We start from the raw sequence: 12,436 nt of genomic DNA, 5'->3' as shown, positions 1-12,436 counted from the left end.
ACGAACGGCGTACTCGCCGCATTATTGTAGCCAACATAGACAGGAAGCCCACACCTACCACAGTACTTAAAGTTTGTATGCCAACTAGCTCAGCAGATAACGAAGAGATTGAAGAAATGTCGAGATGAAATAAATTATTCAGATAGTGAAAGGAGACGAGAATTTAATAGTCATGAGGCATTGCAATTCCATAGTAGGAAAAGGAAGATAAATGGCTCAAATGGCTCTATGCATTATGGGACTTAACAGCTGAGGCCATCAGTCCCCTAGAACTTAGAACTACTTAAACCTAACTAACCTATGGACAGCACACACAACCATGCCCGAGGCAGGATTCGAACCTGCGACCGTAGCAGCAGCGCGGTTCCAGACTGAAGCGCCTATAACCGCTCGGCCACAACGGCCAGGATGGAAGAGAAGGAAAAGTAGTAGGTGTATACGGACCGGTGGTAAGGGACGAAAGACGAAGCCGCAGGTAAAATTTTGCACAGAGCATAACTTAATCATACCTAACACTTGGTTTAAGAATCATGAAAGAAGACTGATATATGAAAAAGACTCGGAGATACCGGAAGGTTTCAGATAGGTTATATAATCGCAAGACAGATATTTAGGAACCAGGTTTTAAATAGTAAGACATTTGCAAGAGTGGATGTGTACTCTGACCACAATTTATTGGTTATGAACTGTAGATGAAAATAGAAGAAATTGGAAAAAGGTAGGAAATTGAGGAGATGGAAACTGGATAAGTCGAAAGAACTAGAGGATGCTGAGAGCTTCAGAAGGAGCATCACATAACAATTGACTAAAACAGGGGAAAAGGAATGCAGTAGAAGACGAATAGGTAACTTTGAGAGATGAAATAGTGAAGGCAGCGGAGGATCAAATAGGTAAAAATACAAGGCCTAGTAGGAATCCTTAGATAACACAAGAGATATTGAATTTAACTGATCAAAGTGGAAAATTTAAAAATGCAGAAAATTAAGCAAATAATACAAACGTCTAAAAAATGAGGTCGACAGCAAGTGCAAAATGGCTAAGCAGGAATGGCTAGAGGACAAATGTAAGATTGTTCCCATCTCCTCAATTTCCTACCTTTTTCCAATTTATTTTATTTTAATCTACAGTTCATAACCAATAAATTGTGGTCAGAGTGCGCATCTGCTCCTGCAGTTGTCAATTGTGATAAGATCGATACCGCCTACAGAAAAATTAAAGAGACCTTTGGAGAAAAGAGAACTACCTGAATGAATATCAAGATCTCAGATGGAAAACCCGTCCTGAGCAAAGAAAGGACAGCACAAAGATGGAAGGAATATACAGAGGGCCTGTACAAGGGTAACCTACTTAAGGGCAGTACTATGGAAATGGGAGAGGACGTAGGTAAAGAGGAAATGGGAGATATTATACTGCGTGAATAATTTGATGGAGCACTGAAAGATCTAAGTCAAAACAGGGCCCCGGGAGCAGACAACATTCCATTAGAACTGCTGATTGCCTTGGGAGAGCCAGCCATAACATAACACTTCCATCTGGTGAGCAAAATGTATGAAACAGGTGAAATATCCTCAGACTTCAAGAAAAATATAATAATTCTAATCGCAAAGAAAGCAAGTGTTGACAGGTTTGAAAATTACCGAACTATCAGTTTAATAAGTAAGGGTTGTAGAATACTAACATGAATTCTTTACAGACGAAGCCTACCTCGCGGAAGATCAGTTTGGATTACATAGAAATGTAGCAACACACCAGGCAATACTGACCCTACGACTTACCTTAGAAGATGGGTTAAGGAAAGGGAAACCTACATTTATAGCATCTGTGGACTTAGAGAAAGCTTTTGATAATGTTGACTGGAATATTCCCTTTCAAATCTGAAGATGGCAGGGTTAAAATACAGGGAGCGAAAGGATATTTACAATTTGTACAGAAACCAGATGGTAGTTATGAGAGTCGATGGGCACGAAAGGGAAGCACTGGTTGAGAAGGGAGTGAGACAGGGTTGTAGCCTATACCGAATGTTATTCAATCTGTATATTGAGCAAGTAGTACAGGAAACAAAAGAAAAGATTGGAGTAGGAATTAAAAGCCAGGGATGAGAAATAAAAACCTTGAGGTTTGCCGAAGACAGTGTAATTATCTCAGAGACAGGAAATAACTTGGAAAAGCATTGGATCGGAATGGACGGTGTCTTGAAAGGCGGATATAAGATTAACATCATCAAAAACTAAACGAGTACAATGGAATGTAGTCGAATTAAACCAGGTGATGCCGAGGGAATTAGGCTAGGTTCAAATGGCTCTGAGCACTATGGGACTACAACACAGAACTACTTAAACCTAACTAACCTAAGGACATCACATACATCCATGCCCGAGGCAGGACTCGAACCTGCGACCGTAGCGGTCGCGCGGTTCCAGACTGTAGCGCCTAGAACCGCTCGGCCACCCTGGCCGGCAATTAGACTAGCAAATGAGACACTTAAAGTAATATATGGCGTTTTCTGTTTGGGCAGAAAAATAACTGGTGATGGTATAAGTAGAGAGGATATAAAATGTAGACAGCCAATGACAATGAAAGCGTGTCAGAAGAAGAGAAATTTGTTAACATCCAGTATAGATTTACATGTGAAGAAGTCCTTTCTGAAAGTGTTTGTATGGAGTGTAGCCATGTATGGAAGTGAAATATCGATAAACAGTTTAGACAGGAGGAGAATAGAAGCTTTTGAAATGGGATGCTACAAAAAAAGCTGAAGATTACTGTAGGTGGATGGATGCGTAACTAATGAGGAGGTACTGAATATAATTGGGCAGAAGAGGAATTAGTGGCACAACTTGACCAGAAGAAGGGATTGGCTGATAGGACACGTTCTGAGGCATCAAGGGATCACCTGGTTAATACTGGTGGGAAACGTGAGAGGTAAAAATCGTAGAGAAGATCAAGAGATTAATACAGTAAGATGATTCAGAAGAATGTAGGTTGCAGTAGTTACTCAGAGATGAAGAAGCGTGCACAGGATAGAGCTGCATGGAGAGCTGCATCAAACTAGTCTTTGGACTAAAGACAACAACAACAACAACCACCAACACAAACTTCTGAAAGCTTTATCTCAGTATTTTTCTTCCTCAAAAATCTATTTCGTAACTTAATTAGTTAGTGTAAATATGCAGAATAAAATAGTATTTTAATCTCCTCTAGCTGTAATCATGTTAACGCTAATGTAGCTGATCAGTTAAGTTTTTGAGCCTTGAGATTTATCACATCCATAAGACTCCGTACTCCTTTTATTTCGCCGGCCGAAGTGGCCGTGCGGTTAAAGGCGCTGCAGTCTGGAACCGCAAGACCGCTACGGTCGCAGGTTCGAATCCTGCCTCGGGAATGGATGTTTGTGATGTCCTTAGGTTAGTTAGGTTTAATTAGTTCTAAGTTCTAGGGGACTAATGGCCTCAGAAGTTGAGTCCCATGGTGCTCAGAGCCATTTGAACCATTTTTTCCCTTTTATTTCATTGTTTGAGTAAACTGCTTTTATTGCTTGTAAAAGTTCTAAAAGAGGTACAGAATTCTGTGTATGAAGTCGCGTCAAAATTTAATGACTACTCATTTACTGTGAAAATTGTGTCGTTTCTCATATATCATCTTAGCTGTCTTGCTGGAAGGGGACTAGTAATTCTTCCTTTTCCATTCAACATATCAATGCAAAAAGGACCAGTCTTCATCTTCTGACGATACAAATGACTCATATAAGTAAATTAAAAATGCGAAGTTCGACCAAAAGTAAAACCTGTGGAAAACCTGTCTGATTGCCACCACCGTCGTCTAAGCTCGACACATTCAGAGCGTAAACTGATGCATGGACTGCGACGATATGTGCTTGTCAAGCTTGCATATAACACTGGGACAATGAAATATTGGCACGCCTTATCATTCTATATACATTACAAACAAATAAAGTTGATGCCAAAACACTTAAATTAGTTTAAATGGGCAGTGGTAAACATAAGGTTCTACCGTTTTATTTGGTTTCTCAAAACAAAAATATTGTAAAAAAAGTTGGCCGTATACATAAAAAAATATTTTTACACGTAAACAAAAATGAAGTTAGGCTACTAGAATTGAGCTACGTGTGTTAGGGCGACTGTGTGCATATCGTTGGCCCCGATTACGGCTTATAGACGTCTTGGCATCGAGTGAACCAAGCTGCTTGTAATATCTCGTGAAATCTTTGACCTTTCCGTTAACAGCACCGTCTGAAACTGCAGCTTCCCTGTAGAACGACGTTTTCGAACTTTTGCATCCACGTTTGTCCAAAGATGCACTGCCGGGTTAAGATCAGGGCTCTGCGCTGGAGTGAAAATTGTTCTCTGAGCCTGCACAGTATAATAACCACTATCGAGCTCAGAGCCTTATGTTTAAGGTAGTTGTCTTGTTGAAAGTAAAAGAAGGTGTCAAGACCCAGTTTTGTGCACTGTTAGTAAATGGCTTAGCATCACATTGATATATTTACGATAATCCGTGACACCTTCAATAATTGCAAAGTCACCAACAACAGAATCTGCCATGCATCATCAAACCATTGTGCCTCGTTCCCCGTCTTTTACTGTATGCAGGGCGTGTTGTGATCAGAGCACTGTATTTGGTTTGCGCCACAGTGTTCCAAAATTCAATAGATTTACTGGTATAATCTTTGGCGAGCTGCAAGCGTTCTCTTCGATTGACTTCCGAAATAAATGCCTTCTTTCTGGGAGGTCTGCCATTAATATCAGCTGTGTTCAAAGCATTCCTAACAGTTTGAACACTGACTTGGCTGAATGTTTGATCCAAACGACCTCTCACTTTTAAAGGGCTCTTTTTGTGCAAAGCGAACTGTCCTTCAACGTTACCTACATGGAAGAGGTCTGTCTTGGGCGTCGGGATTTGCGTTTATTGTCCGTTGTACCAGTCTCTTGAAACTTCACGATGATTGCCCGCACTGTTGTACAATGAAAGTCCTTATTGTCTCATGGTAACTTTTGCCCTGCGAATGCAATAAAACCGCCTTGCTGCAGTACGACACGGAATACTCCTTCTGCTTCGGACTCACCATGACAAGCGAATGCCCCGTACACTGACTGTCAGGCAAGCGTGTGAAATGTTTGTCAACTACAATTGCACTAACCTGATACGTGCTGCGCTGTGTGTCAAGCACAATAATAAACGTCGTACACTGTGTCACTACTTTTTTGAGGAGGAGAAAACCATCATTTTAATTTATTACATGTATTTCTGTTCGTGGTGCACAAGTATTTGAATATACAAATTATTTCATTTATGGAATGAGTTAATGGTATGCGTATAATGTTCCTAGTTTTACATTTTGTGTTAGGTGCGAAGAGGCGTCTGTGTCAACACTTTTTTGATGCCACTGTACATGTGTAGCCACTTCAACCATAGTTTCCAGGATTAGCTGGCAATGTTTTTGGTTTTGTTTTTCCCAAATGGCTGCAAAACGCCACCACATTACATCGGTCTTCTTTACGACAAAAATTGGCGACGCCTATTGCGCTGTAAGAGTGAAGGGAGCAACGAGCAAGAGCTTCCGCGAATGGTGGAGAACGTGATGCAATACGGAGGCACAGGACGCGTGCCGAGCCAACGGTTTGCGCGGGCTCTCCAGCTTCCGGTTGGCGCTGCTTTCCCTCTCGGAAATCGATAAGCAGCGGCACCAGCTGACGAGGACGACCTCGGCCTGTGAGCAGGGAAGGGGGTTCGGGGAGCGCGGGGGTTGCCTGCCTGCTGCTACGCGCGGCAGCACCAGCAGGCCCGGTTCAAGGACACACCGCCCTGCAGGCCGCTACACTGCTGGGCCGTTGTTTACAAACACACTGCTGACGCACGGCACGCGCACTCAATGTTGAGCGTTAAGACGCGCACGAGTAAAACCTGTATACAAGAGTTGCTGTCCATTCCATGCAAAACACGCGTCTTTTATTAAAAAAAATTATGTACGAGTACCCAACATAACCAACTGCGAAGATTAAACTTTTTTATATTTACGACCCTGTTCGGAGACTGCTCCAGCATCAGGTGGCAGTTTCATTGTTTAGCTCAGATACATTCACAGTGGATGCGCTAAATTCAAATGCTGTACTCTTACGAAAGATACAACAGAGGTGCACAGGACTGCGTATGTTTCGACGACTTTGGTTTCTCAAGACAAATGCACCTGAGTTTTACACCGTAACTGCCTCCAAAACGCACCGTAAGAAAAATTAAAAACTTTCTAATGATTACATTGAGATTTTATTTACAATGTAAATGTAGCCATGAAAACAGCCAACCAAACATGTGTGGATTAACTATTTTTTGTAATAATTACGAAGCTGCTGTTTTCCTGCTTTAATCAACTTTCATTTAGGGCAGAGAACTCAGTAAGAAGAAATCTGTAGCTGTGAAGATTATTTCTCGAGTAGGCTGCCCCAAGGGAGTGCTATTCCACACCTACATGGCTACTCCACAAATCACGCGTAAGTGCGTCGCAGAGGGTTTATTGAACCACCTTCACACCAGTTCTCTATAATTCCACTCTCCAACAGCGAGCGGAAAAGCAGCAGCTTCGGAGTCAACAAAATATTCGCGCATTGGAGGAGGAAGTTAGTAACCGAAATTTCGTGAGATGATCCCGCCACAACGAAAAACGCCATTATTTTACTGACTTCCACCCCAAATCCTATATCACGTCCGTGACACTCATTCCTTATTTCTCGATAATAGGAAATGTGCTGCCCTTCTTTGAACTTTTTCGATTTACTCCGTTAACCCTAGCTGGTAAGGATCCCACAACGCGCAGTAGTACTCCAGAAAGAGAGCGCTATAGGGCCACTGATGTCTACAGTTCTACAAATGATCTAGTAGCTAACGTCGGTAATTCTACTAGGGTATTGAGGGGTGATGTGGTTTGTAGGAAGTCGTTGTCATATATCTCTGAATGGGCCACATACTGTAAATCGTTGACAAGTTACTGCTATAACGATATTGTATACAGAATATTGTGTATCATAGTGCTCTTGTAAGAGTCTTGCACACCTGTGTTTTACCTACGTGTTTTATGCCGTTACATAAGTGTGTTACGTTTCTTGTACGAGCCATTACTGTGATGCAGACGCTGTGGCTTTGTCTTATGTCACGCATGGACACTACACGTGCTCGATCTGAAGATGTCTGGCTACTCAAAAGAAACTAGCGATCGCTTAAACTTACGTAATTGCGATCTGGACTATGAAAAGATTCTATTGCAAAAATTTTACCTTTATAAAATGTTCGTAGGCTACCACGGCCGGTGTCAATTTGAGTAAAGCCTTTTTAAGTATTAGGCCGCGTCGTTATGAACTAAAATGCCGACGTTTTAGACCGACTCTGCAGCGTCATCTTCAGGGCGAGTCATTGCTAGTTGGCATTTTAGTAGTTTTAATTTTTCTTAATGACGTGACCTAAAACCAAAATAATTTTATTGGCAAAGGTTTTATTAGCCAGGAAGGAATATTGCGCCTGGCTAACAGAAAAGAACAAGCAACAACTGAAACTAATGTTCTGCCAAGTAAATAAGCACATGGGCAGTTGTGGCTCGCAGAGCAGCGTTGAAATGTTTTTGTGGTAGTAAAAAAATAATTGGAACATAAATAACGTTTGCAACAGACTTAAACTGACGAAGTTTCAAATGTTTTAACACCTGGGGTAATATATATATATATATATATATATATATATATATATATATATATATATATTTTTTACGTGACGAGTTCAGTCATGTTTTTACTATCAACAATCTATTACATTTCTTCATAGAGGACTGTCTGTGACATCTGCTCTTGATGTAAAAATATTTCTTCAGTTGCAAGATTTTGTTTTGCTGTTTAAGTGCAATGCGTTTTCATATCTGCACTGCGTTTCCGAGGAAAGTGTAACAGTTAAATGTGCTAAAATTTCTCACTCGTTCGGTCACAGGATATGTATCGTCCGCGGTTGTGTGAAACTTCTGTATTTGCTTTTAGCTTTATGTTACTTCAGTGTAAGGTTTCACGATATTGACTACGCTTTGCATTTAAAAATAACAAAGCGCTTTATTCTAATCAGAGTAGTAATATTAATTTTTTCGAACAATTCTTTTAGAATGTACGGTAAATAAACTTCGTCTATGTTTCTTCGTGTTGGGTTTTCTTTGTTCCGAGACTTCCTTCATCCTTCGTTCGGTTTCTACGTGGGTGCAGTCCGTTTCATTTACTGACCTGTCTCTTTCCTGAAATTCTGCCTTCTCTAAAAAGTGTTCTGTTATTTATTATGTCATTCCTAATTCCAAAGTTTTTCGTATAATTGTCAATTATAGTGAACCGTATAGGTGTGCATTGATAGCTGTTTAATGAGTTGAACATCTGCTTGGTTACCCTGTTGCCATTTGTTCTCCGGTTCTTCATGGAATGGAACTCGTGTATAAAACAACTTCAGACGATTACTGTTGGAGTTAGCCAACGTGTTAAATATGTGACATTAAGCATGTGAGCGAGAAAAAGTTTGAAATTACGCCTGAAGTTCGTTGGAAGTACTCTTATTCTCAAATACTGGACGAATATAGTCTGGAGTCGTGAGCCATGCTGCCTCAACTACGGAGTTTCTAACTGCAATGCTTGACTGTATTAATTCTTTGAATAAGATTATACCTCTTAATGAGTTGATATGACAGCGTTTTAAACTTGGCCAATAACTATACACAGTAGGGTTCCATTATTTTCCTTATAATCTTTGTTTCAACTTTTCCCATTCCCCCCCAATCAAGATCCCAAAATCATGTTAGTTTAAATGTGTCTGCTACATATAGCGTTTCAGACCTTACCATTGTTTGATAGTTTCTTAGTGTTCCATTCCAGGATAAAGATTCAGTTGTTACGTATTTTTTTCATATGGAATGCCCTTTCCATTTCATTTACCGTTTTTTTTCTGTTGCAATCTTTTCTTTTGCGTGACCCGTTATCTGTTCTCCTGCGATATTTAAAATACATAATTTGTTATTGGAGTTACGTTAAGAGTTTTCTGATCTTTTGGATTTCTGATCTTTTGGATTTCTGATCTTTTGGATTTCTGATCTTTTGGATTTCTGATCTTTTGGATTTCTGATCTTTTGGATTTCTGATCTTTTGGATTTCTGATCTTTTGGATTTCTGATCTTTTGGATTTCTGATCTTTTGGATTTCTGATCTTTTGGATTTCTGATCTTTTGGATTTCTGATCTTTTGGATTTCTGATCTTTTGGATTTCTGATCTTTTGGATTTCTGATCTTTTGGATTTCTGATCTTTTGGATTTCTGATCTTTTGGATTTCTGATCTTTTGGATTTCTGATCTTTTGGATTTCTGATCTTTTGGATTTCTGATGGTGGTATAGCTGAAGGGAAAAAAAAACCACCACTGCAGCAACTTCTGATTTAGCTCAGTGGGTCTGGTTTAACATATTCTAGATGTGTCCACAACGTATAATACTAGATAACAAGGAATCGAACCTGAGACATCTGTTTCACTTGCTAGGGACGGTAACAGATAGTCTGAGATGATAATCAGTGTTTTCAGCTGAAACATTTGAAAAAATAATAACGAATGTGCTAAATGCGAGCACAAAATCGGCTGGCTCATTGTGGGTTGTGCTCCGATAGGCCATGTTTGGGTTTTATGTCTCACCGACGACGAGGTCGTGGACATGAAGTGAAAGCTCTACTGCAGAAGGATGGGTTGGGGCATTCCCAGTGGAAATTTCAAAAGGACCGTTGCATTCACATGAAATGAAATGATACAGATAAACAACGAAAAACCTTGGATCGGATAAGTAGTATCCCGAATACGAGCCCGTTGCCGGAGACAATAGATCAATAAGCATGGTAATGGGCAGCTTTCATCCCGATTGTTGTTAGATGTGCTTACGTCGGTAGTGGAGCAACTAGATATTAAAGTAGAATTTCACATCTTGCCGCCTTGTTGAACGGCCAACGCTGCGCGCCTGAACACATTAGGATACCTTCACGCAGCACAGCTAGCTGAAACAACTTCGTTAGCCGATGGTCGGGGGTGCCTTTGAGTTGTATTTCAGTTGGTTCGATAAAAACACGATTTGACTGTTAAATAATTCCGATAGTACGTTTTCCATAGTGGCGTTACTTCTAAAAACATAGTCTTACACTATCTACAGACTAATGTGTAGCGCAACACATTTTCGCGCCACGCAGTTTCAGTGACCTTAAGTTGGAATTACTGTTTTACTCCGTGCACTTCCGTAGTTTTGAGGGGATGACATTAAAAAGCGGTGTCTCAGTGATGTCTGTCGACATAAAACGATGATGTACATTTTGCTAACAGCATACTAGCGTTACCGAATGTAGATTAAACTTAATAATCTATGTGTGTTCATCTTTACTTCTAATTTACTTTGTACTTATTTTTGATAAAAAGTTGTACGCGATGCTTAATATCAATAGATTGAAGTAAATGTTCTCTGCCTGTGCACTATTCTCTGATCGTTGTTGCGGGTTTAATTGTTTCAGCGACTGTTTTTTGGCATTTGGCCGCAGACGAACGTCCGTCGCATCTAGAAAGTAACTACGTCTGTACGCTTTGCACTAAACATATCGTCTAAGACGCTAGCTGAGCTGGACTACAATAGGGAAAGAAATGACCGTTAACTGTTCAAAATAACCATCCTCGCGTTTCTGTGGACAGATATTTCGCTATATTCTGTTCTGGCTTCGTGTTTTCTTTTTTCCCCTAATGGTAATCTGCAGCTGCCTGGCCATCTATGTACCTTGCAGACGACCGTAGGATATGTGGCAGCGTGTGCATAACGTGCAGTTCATGCTACCTCAGCTTTCCTGTTACGTCCACTTTATCTGAATCCTCGTCACAAGTTTCTGCAGGTTGATCGCTTGATCGTCGCGGGTGAAGCATATTCCTATTTCTTCTACACCTTGACTAACGCAGTAATATAATAATAATAGTACATACGAACGGAAGCGGCAAAGGTTATCATCAGGCAAAAATTAAGTTTTTTTTTTTCGGCACAATCGGCCTTCTCTTGACGAAGGAATGCTCTTATTTTGTAGCATAGTTAGCAAGGTAATTAAAATTCTTTGTCGAACGTGCTTTCTACATACTACTCCTGAAGTTGCTACTTTTGTCACTGTAGTTTCTGTTGAACAAATTCGTTGCTGCAGGTGTCATAAAATTTTTGTAATTAATAATAGTATTAATAATAATTCTTTCCAAGTCAAACTGTTCCAGAGGGAAAATTTCAATTTTCCTTAGAAGAAAACACATTCTTTTGCACTTGACGCCACTTAAACAGGCTCCATTGTCTCGAATAAATTTAAAATACTTATCCATTTTACTTAAGAATGTGAACTACCTCTTCTGACGTAACATGCCATGTACATATCGCCAACGCTCTATGAAAACTCCCTCTGAAAATTAGGAACTCGTTACTCATCCACCATTTCTCGACCCGTGAAGTATGCCACTGAAAGACTATTCACACCCTCACATATTAAACCCTCTCACATAGAGGGCACGAGTTCCCTCATAAGAAATTTGTGCAATGGAAGGAGACAAGTAGGAAGTAAGTGAGGGAACGGTGGAGACAGATAATCAACTTAAAACAATGTAGATGCTGCTAAGGTCAATTTCAATAGAAAAATTGTTTCAAGGTGACAAATCGTTGCACCACTGTCAGTTCCTGTAACCTGCCTCAGAAAATAAAACTACCAGGTTTAAACTCTGCGATCACGGCATATCGAGAGCTGTCGTATTGTACTCAATTACGAACTAAATCTTTATTAATCAAGCAGGTTGTATATAGCAGTTACCACAAAGGTAAATGTGCTCTCATTTTGCTGTTAATGTCAGTAACTGATGAAAAAATACTTAACTCTATCAGTTAATAGAATAGAAATCTTGGACATAAACACATCGTGGCTGTTAGGGAGGTGGGTTCAGACATCGATCATAGTATCCCAAAAGTGTCTCCAAATCATTACGAGCAAGCATTGTGTTCTCTCAACAAGGTTAGCGCTACTCCTCAAATGGTGAATAACTTGTGTGTCTACACGTGAATACTGAAGTGCTGTCGTCAGTTAAAATATTTCGTAAACGAGGAATTTGTTGCAGCGCTGCTTTAAGAGAGCGTCGTACATTTCCTGGTGAAACTTTTTTTTCTTTTTTTCAAATCAAGTAGTGTATGAAGACGGTAGTGATCAGGAAAGTCAGATAAGAACGTAGTGCTCAACACCATGTTTCGTTTAATTAAATTAGAGAACTAAGCACCACTTTCGGCATTTAATCTGCGTATGGGATTTTACACATTAATAGTATCACGTCGTTCACGGGTTGTTAAACCCTAGACTTCAAAAAGAATTCATTTTAGACAA

This window comes from Schistocerca serialis, chromosome 1 (genome assembly GCF_023864345.2).
Source record: "Schistocerca serialis cubense isolate TAMUIC-IGC-003099 chromosome 1, iqSchSeri2.2, whole genome shotgun sequence".
Lineage (NCBI taxonomy): Eukaryota > Metazoa > Arthropoda > Insecta > Orthoptera > Acrididae > Schistocerca > Schistocerca serialis.
Note: the sequence above shows the minus strand (reverse complement) of the source record.